A 12,570-nucleotide genomic window follows, 5' to 3' on the forward strand; every position below is an offset into this window, starting at 1 on the left:
AGGGCAGAACTTGCTAATCTGTGTCCCTCAGATGTTATTGGACTACAACTCCCTTCGTTCATGACTGTTGGACATGTTGTCTGGGGCTGATGGGATTTGAAGTCAAATAATATCTCAGAGGAATGTTGAAATATTTGGTGCAGATAAGAGAAAATATTTTTGCAACACATGAACTATGGAACGCACTCCCACAGGTGGCAGTGACAGTAACCAACTTGCATTGTTGTTGTTGTTGGTTTACTATTTATACCCCACCCATGGGACGCGGGTGGCGCTGTGGGTTAAACCACAGAGCCTAGGACTTGCCGATCAGAAGGTTGGCGGTTTGAATCCCTGCGACGGGGTGAGCTCCTGTTGCTCGGTCCCTGCTCCTGCCAACCTAGCAGTTCAAAAGCACGTCAAGTGCAAGTAGATAAATAGGTACCACTCTGGTTGGAAGGTAAACGGCATTTCCGTGCGCTGCTCTGGTTCGCCAGAAGCAGCTTAGTCATGCTGGCCATATGATCCGGAAGCTGTAACCTGGCTCCCTTGGCCAATAAAGCGAGATGAGCACCGCAATCCCAGAGTCGGTCACAATTGGACCTAATGGTCAGGGGTCCCTTTACCCTTTACCTTTATCTGGATGGGTCTCCCATCTTGTGCTCCACCCTCCAGCTCTGAAGCTTCCTCTCCTTCCGACTCTTGCCTCCTTGCCGGTACATCTCCCCACAAATCACAGACCTCCTCTCTCAAGTCAGACTCCATCCCTCCCCTCCTCCAGTGCACATTCATCAGTGTCCTGCCCGTCTCTGACACCAGCTCCCCACATACATCTGGTTGGCCTCTGTGAGAACAGTATGCTGGACTGGATGGGCCATTGAGCTGATCCATCAGGCTTGTCTTATGTTCTTAATGGAAAGCATTCCATGATTGTATTACATGTAAGAACAATAACAAAGAAAAACGATTGTTGAATTAACAAGTGTCATTCTACGTCATGCGCTACAACAGTAGCCAGGGAGATGTTCCCAGGAAAACCACAAGCCAGCCTTCTTTGTTATCTATGCTGCAGCACCCAGTTCCCAGGGGAGATATAGTGGTGCAATCAGGAGCACAACAGTACCAAATTTGGAAGTGGAGGCCGAGGTTATTTATTTATTTATTTTGAAAGAGACTTGGATTTGATGGACCTGACCAAGTCAAACCAATGGGAGCTGGTCCATCTCTACCGACAATGTCATCATTTGTATACACATATGGATATAGGGCCTGTATTATAATGATTGAATACTAAATTAGGAGGGGGGACTTGGCAGCAGATATAAGGATATTACATGCTTAATCCAGTTTATGTCATTACATTTTCTGCTTGGAAAAATATAAGAGAAATCATTTCTGTATATTTCTGGCATTGTTAGGAAAGAATACAAACGTCCAATCAATTAAATGAGCGACAATGCCGTGTGTGACTGTGTGTTTCTTCTGTCAAAGAGAAAGTCCTGGCATGTTGTAACCTGCATTATTTAATGGCATAAGATCACACAAAAGAAAGGCACAAGGATATACGAGGCCTGGGGTGGGTTTTTTTGCCACCTTGCAATGGTTGAAACCATTACGTTATTATAGACTCAAAACAGCCAGTGAAATCTGATGTAGTAATTTTGGTAACATCAGCGTTAAATAGCTTCTAGGCTATTTATTATAATTGGACCATTCTAACTTTAAAAAAAAACAAGTTAAAAGAAAAGAAAAAGCAGGCTGGCAAAACATCAAAAGAAAGCAGACTTCTCTTAGCAAGAAGAACATGGAGGAGAATGAACAGAGGAAGGGCTTTAGTTCAGCAGTAGAGGGTTGCAGGTTCATTCCCCAGAATCTCCAGGTAGGGATGGGAAAGAGTCACTTTCTGAAGGGGCTTCCTATGGTCCTATCACTGGCGGAGGAAGGGGAGTGTGGTGGGTGCGGCCTACCCTGCCCCAGGTGTCATCCCTGAGGGGGGGTGACATTGCCACCCCTATGGGATGCTCGCTGCTTGTCCCGCCCCTGTGGGTGGCTAGCCCCCCCCCCCCCAGGTGCACAGCTAGCTCCTCCTCTGGGTCCTATGAGATTGTTCTATCATTATACCCCTGATCCATCTAGATAGGCAAAGCGGAAATTATTATTATTTGTATTTCTAAGCTGTGCACATAAAAACAATCCACAGACAATGGGCAGCAAAACAATCTACAACGTAAAACCAAACTGAGATATCCACACATGATACAAAAGGATGAATGTTTAGGTGACTGGAGACAGAAGGAAAGAGTAGCTAGAAAGCAGATCCTTTTAGATCAGAGTCCTGTAAGCTAATATTAATTTATTTGAGGTCTTCCTTCCTTTCAGACATTCTTTCAAAAATAACCCAGACTGTTTTCTGAGTGGGAAGCCAATTTAGGGGAAATTAAAAATCTTCTTGCAGTTACGTAGCATTTCTCCTGACACACCTCAGCAAAGATGTTTTTGAAATTACTTAATGTAAGAATATAAACATAGTGTCTGAGGAAAATCTGAAATCTTCTAGATCATATTCACTGAATTGACCTGTACGCCTTTCTGTGCTAAGTCTAGCAAAGATTCATTGAATAATGCGATGCACCTCCCAATACACATCAGCCTTTGACAGAGTGCATAACGTAAAGAAACATTGCACCTTCTGTGTTTCATTGTCATTTTGCCCTGCTCCCATTTTTATACCCAAACACACACACACACACACACACACACACACCAACCAAGGATTTTGCTTACTGCCTGCATTTGCTGAAACTCTAAATACTACAATACAGTGGTATCTCGGGTGAAGAACTTAATTCATTCTGGAGGTCCGTTCTTAACCTGAAACTGTTCATAACCTGAAGCACCACTTTAGCTAATGGGGCCTCCTGCTGCTGCCACGCTGCCGCCACTGTGCGATTTCTGTTCTCATCCTGAAGCAAAGTTCTTAACCCGAGGTGCTATTTCTGGGTTAGTGGAGTCTGTAACCAGAAGCGTCTGTAACTTGAAGCGTCTGTAACCCAAGGTACCACTGTAACTCTGTTTAAGATACAACAAGGCACTTCATTTTTGCTACAGCAGACAACACAGTTACAGCTATGCTGATATGACTTCATGGGCAACATGCCATTGTGATGACCATTTTGCATCATTCAAACCACCTTATTTCTTTGTCAGTGGATCATGGGAGTTGGTCATTTTGCTGTGTGCACCAAGAATATTATCTCTCACACAATACTCAAATTCATACATTTACAATTTGCCATGAAAAGTTATCCCATTGGCACAGCCTCATGAGGAAAATAACATATGATTGTTGGAATGCCTGCTCATGAGACACTCTCAACTTAGGCTGAGGGAGAGAAATATAATATGTATGGCTTCAGTGGGACCAAGTGTGCTTCTCTCACATGGTTGAATTACTCTGGTAACAGCCAAGATTAGCAGTAATTGATATAATTTGTTACTATGGCTTGCATATTATTCAATTAGGACATTTCTCCCCTATCAAAAAATGCACGAGTCTCATGTTTTATGGGCCAAATTATGTTTGGCTACCACTCCAAATAAAGCTGGTGAACTGTTTCCCCTAATTTTATCTTCCATTATGACACAGCATATTGAGTTTTATTTGCCTCTATAACTAATGCTCAGTAGGATGTTGGTTCATCGAATTACAAAATTCAATATTTTTCTGCACAATAGTGGGACTATATAAAAATAAATGGCATTTCAATCCAATATGTTGGAGTTTATGCTGTGTCACTGATAAGAATTAAAAGCAACAGCAAAAAGTAAGCATTAGAGATTTTGATAAGTCACCACAGTCTTTAATCTTTATAATCTCTCACTTTCAAAAAACGGCTTCATCTATCATTTTGCAGCTTATAACTAAACACATATAACTAAGAACTGAGTTATCATAGGTAACAGAGTTTGCCATTTCTCTATTATGGTAAAATATAGCTCTGTTTTAATTTCCATGGGAAAGAAAACTCAAGCTGTAGTATTCATGATGACTAAAAATATAACCAAGCATAACGACGATGATTAAACCAAAACTGCAAAACAGAATTAGCTTCTTTTTCCTAGTATCATATGCCTCTCCTCCAATTGGATACATATAGGTTTTGTGGCAAAACAAAAAGGGCAATTAGAAATAATCCAAAGTTTATTATTACTTTATATATCACTTTCACAGTGTGGTGTAGTGGTTAAGAGCAGTCGACTCGTAATCTGGTGAACTGGGTTTGCTTTCCTGCTCCTCCACATGCAGCTGCTGGGTGACCCTGGGCTAGTCACACTTCTCTGAAGTCTCTCAGCCCCACTCACCTCACAGAGTGTTTGTTGTGAGGGAGGAAGGGAAAGGAGAATGTTAGCTGCTTTGAGACTCCTTCGGGTAGTGATAAAGTGGGATATCAAATCCAAACTTCTTCTTCTTCTTCTTCTTCTTCTTCTTCTTCTTCTTCTTCTTCTTCTGCTTTTCCCTGTCACCTTCAAAGTAAATTTGTTAAGGAAGAAGGTCACTGTTATTCGCATTTCACAGATTGGGGAAGTGGGGAAGCAAACACTTCATGGTTAACAACATTTTTTGAAGTTTCCATGTAGATATCCTTGATTACCTCTTCAGTGGCCCTCTCCTGCACTGGAATCTACATGCCTAATGCACTTAACTTATGCACACCATTGAAAAGATTATCACCATCAGAACCTGCATTGCTGGGTTAAGAGAAAGGGTTAGCATATGGTTAACCTTATCAACAGCTACACTAAACCAGCAAGGCAGTCACAATAATCACAGCAGCACTCTGAAGATTTGTCCTGGATAGTGTTTCGGTGTGTGTGACTGCCAATATTGCTTTTCTACTTGTCAATTTTCTCATGGTTGTTGGTCAAGTGGAAAGTTTTGCAGAAGAGGTCTCTTGTCACAGCATCATGGAGGCCCTTGAGCACGTGAGACCAGTTCTGTTTATCCTTACCTTGGCTTTTAGTTTCAGATAAAACATTTTCCCCAAGGAAGTGTATGGAAAGCTCTGTCTCAAACATGGAGTACCTGTCTCCACAACTACTGTGATTGAACTGGGTCAGCTGACATTATTATTACTCAGTCTACATGGGTGTAGCAAGGATTTTTGTTAGGGGACAGGACTTGGTTGGGGGCGCAGAACCGGCATGATTGGTCAGTTAGTTAAGTATTTCTATTGTTTTCTTGATCTGAGGGTGGCAGGTGCCCCCTGACTCCCCCCCCCCCAGCTACATCCATGTTAGTCCATCCTTGCTCTTTTGATGAAACCCAAATAACTATGCTTAATGTTCTAAGACTTTGATAAAGCAACACAGTCTGCAGAACATAATGAAAAGCCTATAACAGGCTTTGAATCTACCAAGAGATGTTCCTGCTAAAGCAACAGGTTGTGCATAGCTGCCATTTTTGCACTACCTAATTAAAAAGGAAGCAAAATATGAAGAACAGGAAAGAGCAATCACAGCAGCCAAATCCGCATTCACAAACAACGGAATGGAACTTTTGGCGAAATGTTAGAAAATGACAGTGACACTGAGAGTTTTAGAGGAGCACCGTAATATACATGAATTGCAATGTTTATGTGCTTCAGTCAGAGTGTTTTTGCTACCAGAAAAGGAGCAAGGAATGTATTATTAAGCTGGAGAAAGGCACTCAAAGCACCATCAGCCACTGCTTCTAACAGGGCAAGACTTGTGCACAAATACTTCACACACATCCCATCATACATTCTCCATTTTATCAATATTAGCAGTGATAGTAACACAGCTTCTTTCTGTTGTATCCAGATGTTGCATTTTGTTTTTTTATTGTTGCTGCAAGTGACAGCAGTATCTCCTTCTCTCTCTTACATAACATTCTGCACAATCACCTATGAAAAACACCCCACCCAGAAATTCCAGGAAAAAAATTTCCTTAGAAATTTCAAATCTGCTTTACAATAAGTCAGGGACGGGTGATCAATCAGGCTCAGAGGTAGAAATTCCTACATGTTTGACAGCCTAGAAGGCCCCACACAAGTTTATGGCTAGAGATGACCATTGCCTACTTTTCTGATCAGGTAGAGAACTATGGTAAAATGGTTTCACACAATGTGGCAAGGCAATAGAATGATAATATGCCAAGTAACTATATGCCCACCATGGGAATCTTTCCCTTGGTAGGGGTCATTGTAATTGTCCTTTTTTCAGATCATTTATAAAATCTCCCAGGCCCCATACACAACCCTGTCTAACATGTCAAATTTAGATCTTGAGTGGTAAATTGATCTAAATAAAGCAAAATTGCTTTCATATAAATACAGACACCCCTTATACCTGGTTCTTTTCTCCTAGGAAGTGGTGCCTTGGAGTAAATGATGTCATTTTCCTACTTACTATTTTGGGATCTGTGGTCCTCTAGGATTGTTCTCTTTTGCCAGCTCAGCTGGCCTCCCACCAGTGCAAAGCTTCCCCTTCCACCTGCCTTTAGTTCCCATGATTTTTTGGAGGGAACCATGACTCTTCAAAGTGGCACAATAGCACTTTAAATGCATAGTGCAGATGGTGAAGTGCTATTCATACATTATAAAATGCAGACAAATTCAGAAAGGGAAGTATTTTTAGATTCTTGGGATCTTTCCCATCCTTGGAATAGACCCTTGAGCCATTACAGAGAACGTATCTTTTAGCTTTTCTATTTACTTTTGACTTTATCACCCTAAATACTTTTATTGGCGTTGCAACAGATTGTTTTGATTATTACCACCTTCACAAAAGGCCTTTTTATTCTGTTTTGTATCCCCACTTGAAGAAAGATCCAAACTGTCCAAGTACTTCCTATAGAAACATGAGCTTTGAAATGAGAACAAAAGTAACTTTCTTTGGTTTTATTAAAACACACACACACACACACACACACACACACACACACACACACACCAAATAAGGAAGTTCTTTGGTACCTTAAAGACTTGTGACACAAATTTAAGGCATGAGCCACTCTCTTCAAATGTTCAAAATGAACAGAAATTGCAGTGGAAACACGTGCATAGTTCCATTTGGGGTAAAATACATTGTGAAAGCAAATTGATCATGCATGATAAGAAAATCCAATTATTTATGGTAGGTCAACACATGCAGCAGAATGAGATAGGAATAAGAGGTAGAATGATGGAATTGTAGAATGGACTGTACTACTTCATAGTACAGGTGGGATGTGGCTTCGGAATGTGTGCCCACATAATAAAACACCTCATAAAAATAAAACTGGCACATGTAACAGGAAGGCTTTTATCACCACATTTTGCTTCCAGTGCTGGAGGTCTATTTGCAGAGATTTTTAAACTAATAGTCATTTAATAAAAATGCAGCTTGGAGTGGTATCATCCATGCTGCTACATCAGCTATCTTTTCAGCCCAATCGTCCCATTCTGTAGAAAACGAACACTAGGGACTGAGCAAATCCACTAATGTAAATCAGTCCATGCACATATCACTGTAGCAGGTGAGACCTCAATCTCCTTACACCAGATGTAAGGTATCAGCCTCCCCATTGGGTCTGCCTCTTGAAACATATTTTACTTAAGTATGGTGACCTAGAGAGCCGATGTAAAATGCCCTGCAGGCTTCATAATACTACTACTGCTAATAATAATAATTTATTATTTATACCCCACCCATCTAGCTGGGTTTCCCCAGCCACTCTGGGCGGCTCCCAACCAAATATTAAAAACACAATACAGTCATACCTCAGGTTGAATGTGCATGGGTTGAGCGCTTTTGGGTTGCGCTCCGCGGCAACCCAGAAGTAACGGAGCGCATTACTTCCGGGTTTCACCGCTCACACATGCACAGATGCTCAAAATGACATCACGTGCATGCACGGAAGCGGCAAAACGTGACCCGTGCACATGCAGATGCACCATCGCATCTTACATTCTATTCAGGATGTGAATGGGGCTCCAGAACAGATCCTGTTCGCATCCCGAGGTACCACTGTACAGCATTAAACATTAAAAACCTCTCTAAACAGGGCTGCCTTCAGATGTCTTTTGAAAGTAAGATAGTTTCTTATTGTCTTGACATCTGTTGGGAGAGCGTTCCACAGGGCAGGAGCCACTACCAAGAAGGCCCTCTGCCTGGTTCTCTGTAACCTCACTTCTCACAGTGAGGGAACTGCTAGAAGGTCCTCGGTGCTGGACCTTAGTGTCTGGGCTGAATGATGGGGGTGGAGACGCTCGTTCAGGTATACAGGTAATACTACACATGTTACCACCTGTAATACTACACACATCTTTTCACTAGCAGATATTTTTCAAATACTCAGTTTGGTATTACAAAAAGTAACATGAATATATTTGAAAGGAAGCAAATAAGCATATAAAAGCATCATTCGGCAGTTTGCAAATAAGCAGTTTTGTCGTAACTGATGTGAAAAAAAATCAGGTATCCTTTCCACCTCCAGTTGCTATTTCATCTTGAGCATATTTGGGAGTCTCCACACTTTTATAAGCTTGTTTACAAAGGCTAGGATTCTTCTGATTGCTGTAACTGGCAGATGTTTCACTGCACTGTAATTTTCCTGCTCATTATGCCTTGCATAACTTTTGCATGGCATTTTATTGGAAGGTGTAGTTTCAGGTTTTGCTAGAGTTCCACCTCTTTCCAAAGTATTTAGCCGAAACCGATTTGCATGGCTTCAGTTAGGGAAACAGAAGTTATAGGGTTTTACAACTATTTATGTATGCATGAATAAATCTTCTTCATTGGATTCACAGATCCAGTGCACATGAAATGAGTCTCTTCTTGCACCTGTGCCACTAGAGCATACAAAGGCAGGGAGACATTATTATTTCTAGCACATTTTCAAATTTCTCAGGGCTTATACACAGGTGACATCTCACCTGTTGAGTATTGAGCATGTGGTTGACTACTGAATTGCAAGTTGCAGTTCAAATAATTTACCAGGGCATTTTCGTCACACTATGGGAAAATCTGCAGTTATTCAGGTGAACATTGCAGATGGCAGGCAAAAATCTGGCCCATCATCAACAATCTCCCCTTGCAATACAAAGCCATGTGGGAGTGTTGTGTATGTTCTAGGTCTAGGCCAAACTCACATTTCATTCCACATGATGGTGAGGACCAACGTACCTTCAGCTCTGGGTCAGGCAGTTAGAGGTTCCTAAACAGATAAATTAATGTAGTTTTCCCTATGAAGTTAGTACATTTGAAAAACCACTGCACTAGAGCTTTGCTCAAAATAGAGCTGTAATCAACTCCCTCTAATGGGGGTTTAGCAGGCTGCTGATTTTGCAGGAACATTGAAGTTTAGTCCCGGAATATACAAAACAATGATGAACAAAACAATGCCTTTGATTGTTTAAAGAATGACTTTCCTTGCTGGTGAGTAACCATCATTGCCCATCTCAAAACTTGTAGGACAAGACACATGGAGATGGTTGAATTAGCTTTCTTTAACCCCTAATGCCCTTTTGGCAAAGAGGATGCTGTATAGTGGATTCTATTTAAAAGATTTCCCATCTTCCCTTGAATAACGTGCTTTGCATTGTTGCTAGCATGTTGACCACACTATTCAGTTTCTGGTCCATGACAAGGCCTTGCTGCCAGCATAAACTAATAAGATATGGCACTGCATGACTTTGGATATGAGTGCCAAATTAGCCACAATAGTTTATTATAGAGCTAAGTTTTAAAGATTAACCACTTTGCCTCTTTTGAAAAAGCTCCAACCTGCTTTTAATGTATATACTAAGCAGGGTTGATTGGAGTTACCCAACTAACAGCTGTTGTTGCAGTTCTTGGATGCTGAAACCCTCCAATGATTACCCAAAGGAACTCTTTAATATATGAGGCATTGAAATTAATATCCCTAAATGCCAGTGTTTAGTAATGTGAATATTATCGATACTCTGCAGTGCAGACGTTGCGCCAGCACAGGCTTTCTGATTAAAATACCGTATTTTTCGCCCTATTGGACGCACCGGCCCATAGGACGCACCTAGTTTTCAGGGGGGGAAATCAAGGAAAAAAATATGTTTTCCCCCCCGCAGCTCTGGGAGCAGCGGACAGGCTGCACGCAGCCTGTGCGCTACTCCAAGACCTTCTCCCTGCTTTTACAGGAGGTGGAGGAATTCCCCCACCTCCCCCAAAAGCCCACAGGAGCCCTGCGCGACTCCTGTGGGCTTTTCGACCAGGAGGGAAAAGGGACTGAAATGGCCAGTCAGTCCCTTCTCCCTCCTTGGGAAAAGCCCCCAAGAGCGGAGCTCTTCAAAGGGTTCGTGGCTCCTGCTGGCTTTTCTACGAGGTGGGGGAATTCCCCCAGCTCCTAGAAAAGCCAGCAGAAGCCGTGGAGCCCCTTTAAAGAGCCCACGGCTTTTGCCTGCTTTTGCGGGAGGTGGGGGAATTCCCCCATCTCCCGCAAAAGCCCACAGGAGGGAGAAGGGACGGACTCAGCCAGTCAGTCCCTTCTCCCTCCTCCGGGAAAAGCCCCCAAGAGCAGCGCGCTCTTCAAAGGGTTCGTGGCTCCTGCTGGCTTTTCTACGAGGTGCGGGAATTCCCCCACCTCCTAGAAAAGCCAGCAGAAGCCACGGAGCCCCTTTAAAGAGCGTGCGGCTTTTGCCTGCTTTTGCGGGAGGTGGGGGAATTCCCCCGTCTCCTGCAAAAGCCCACAGGAGGGAGAAGGGACGGACTCGGCCAGTCAGTCCCTTCTCCCTCCTCGGGAAAAGCCCCCAAGAGCGGCACGCTCTTTAAAGGCTTCGTGGCTCCTGCTGGCTTTTCTCCTAGAAAAAGCCAGCAGAAGCCGCGGAGCCCCTTTAAAGAGCCTGCGGCTTATGCCTGCTTTTGCGGGAGGTGGGGGAATTCCCCCATCTCCCGCAAAAGCCCACAGGAGGGTTGGAGAGTAGGGGGAAGGCGTCGCGCGCCTTCCTGCTGCCCCCCATCCTCTGGGGCTGACGATGGGGGAAGCACTCCTTTCCCCCCCGCCAGCCTCAAAGCCGGGTTGGAGGGTAGCAGGAAGGCGACGCGCGCCTTCCTGCTGCCCCCCATCCTCTGGGGCTGACGATGGGGGAGGCGCTCCTTCTCCCCCCCGCCAGCCTCAAAGCCGGGTTGGAGGGTAGCAGGAAGGCGATGCGCGCCTTCCTGCTGCCCCCCATCCTCTGGGGCTGACGATGGGGGAAGCGCTCCTTTCCCCCCCCGCCAGCCTCCAAGCCGGGTTGGAGGGTAGCAGGAAGGCGTCGCGCGCCTTCCTGCTGCCCCCCATCCTCTGGGGCTGACGATGGGGGAAGCGCTCCTTTCCCCACCGCCAGCCTCAAAGCCGGGTTGGAGGGTAGCAGGAAGGCGTCGCGCGCCTTCCTGCTGCCCCCCATCCTCTGGGGCTGACGATGGGGGAAGCGCTCCTTTCCCCACCGCCAGCCTCCAAGCCGGGTTGGAGGGTAGCAGGAAGGCGTCGCGCGCCTTCCTGCTGCCCCCCATCCTCTGGGGCTGACGATGGGGGAAGCGCTCCTTTCCCCACCGCCAGCCTCAAAGCCGGGTTGGAGGGTAGCAGGAAGGCGTCGCGCGCCTTCCTGCTGCCCCCCATCCTCTGGGGCTGACGATGGGGGAAGCGCTCCTTTCCCCACCACCAGCCTCCAAGCCGGGTTGGAGGGTAGCAGGAAGGCGTCGCGCGCCTTCCTGCTGCCCCCCATCCTCTGGGGCTGACGATGGGGGAAGCGCTCCTTTCCCCACCGCCAGCCTCAAAGCCGGGTTGGAGGGTAACGGGAAGGCGTCGCGCGCCTTCCCGCTGCCCCCCATCCTCTGGGGCTGATGATGGGGGAAGCGCTGCTTTCCCCCCCCGCCAGCCTCCAAGCCGGGTTGGAGGGTAGCGGGAAGGCGTCGCGCGCCTTCCCGCTGCCCCCCATCCTCTGGGGCTAGCCATGGGGGAAGCGCTCCTTTCCCCACCGCCAGCCTCCAAGCCAGGTTGGAGGGTAGCAGGAAGGCGACGCGCGCCTTCCTGCTGCCCCCCATCCTCTGGGGCTGACGATGGGGGAAGCGCTCCTTTCCCCACCGCCAGCCTCCAAGCTGGGTTGGAGGGTAGCAGGAAGGCGTCGCACGCCTTCCTGCTGCCCCCCATCCTCTGGGGCGGACGATGGGGGAAGCGCTCCTTTCCCCACCGCCAGCCTCAAAGCCGGGTTGGAGGGTAACGGGAAGGCGTCGCGCGCCTTCCCGCTGCCCCCCATCCTCTGGGGCTGGCGATGGAGGAGGCGCTGCTTTCCCCCACCGCCAGCCTCAAAGAGCAGACTCTCCTGGCTCCAGCGGAAGCAACGCAAAGCCTCCAGAGCACAGGCTTTGGAGGCTTCGCCTTGCTATCGCTGAAGCCAAGGAGCCTGCATTCGCCCCATAAGACGCACACACATTTCCCCTTCATTTTTGGAGGGGGAAAAGTGCGTCTTATAGGGCGAAAAATACGGTAACTGATATTTTAATACGTCATGGCATTTCAAATATACGCGGCTATACAATAAAGTTCAAAGTTGCTGATGAATAGTTGGCCCTAACCTA

This window comes from Podarcis tiliguerta (assembly GCF_965153285.1).
Source record: "Podarcis tiliguerta genome assembly, chromosome: 7".
NCBI lineage: Eukaryota > Metazoa > Chordata > Lepidosauria > Squamata > Lacertidae > Podarcis > Podarcis tiliguerta.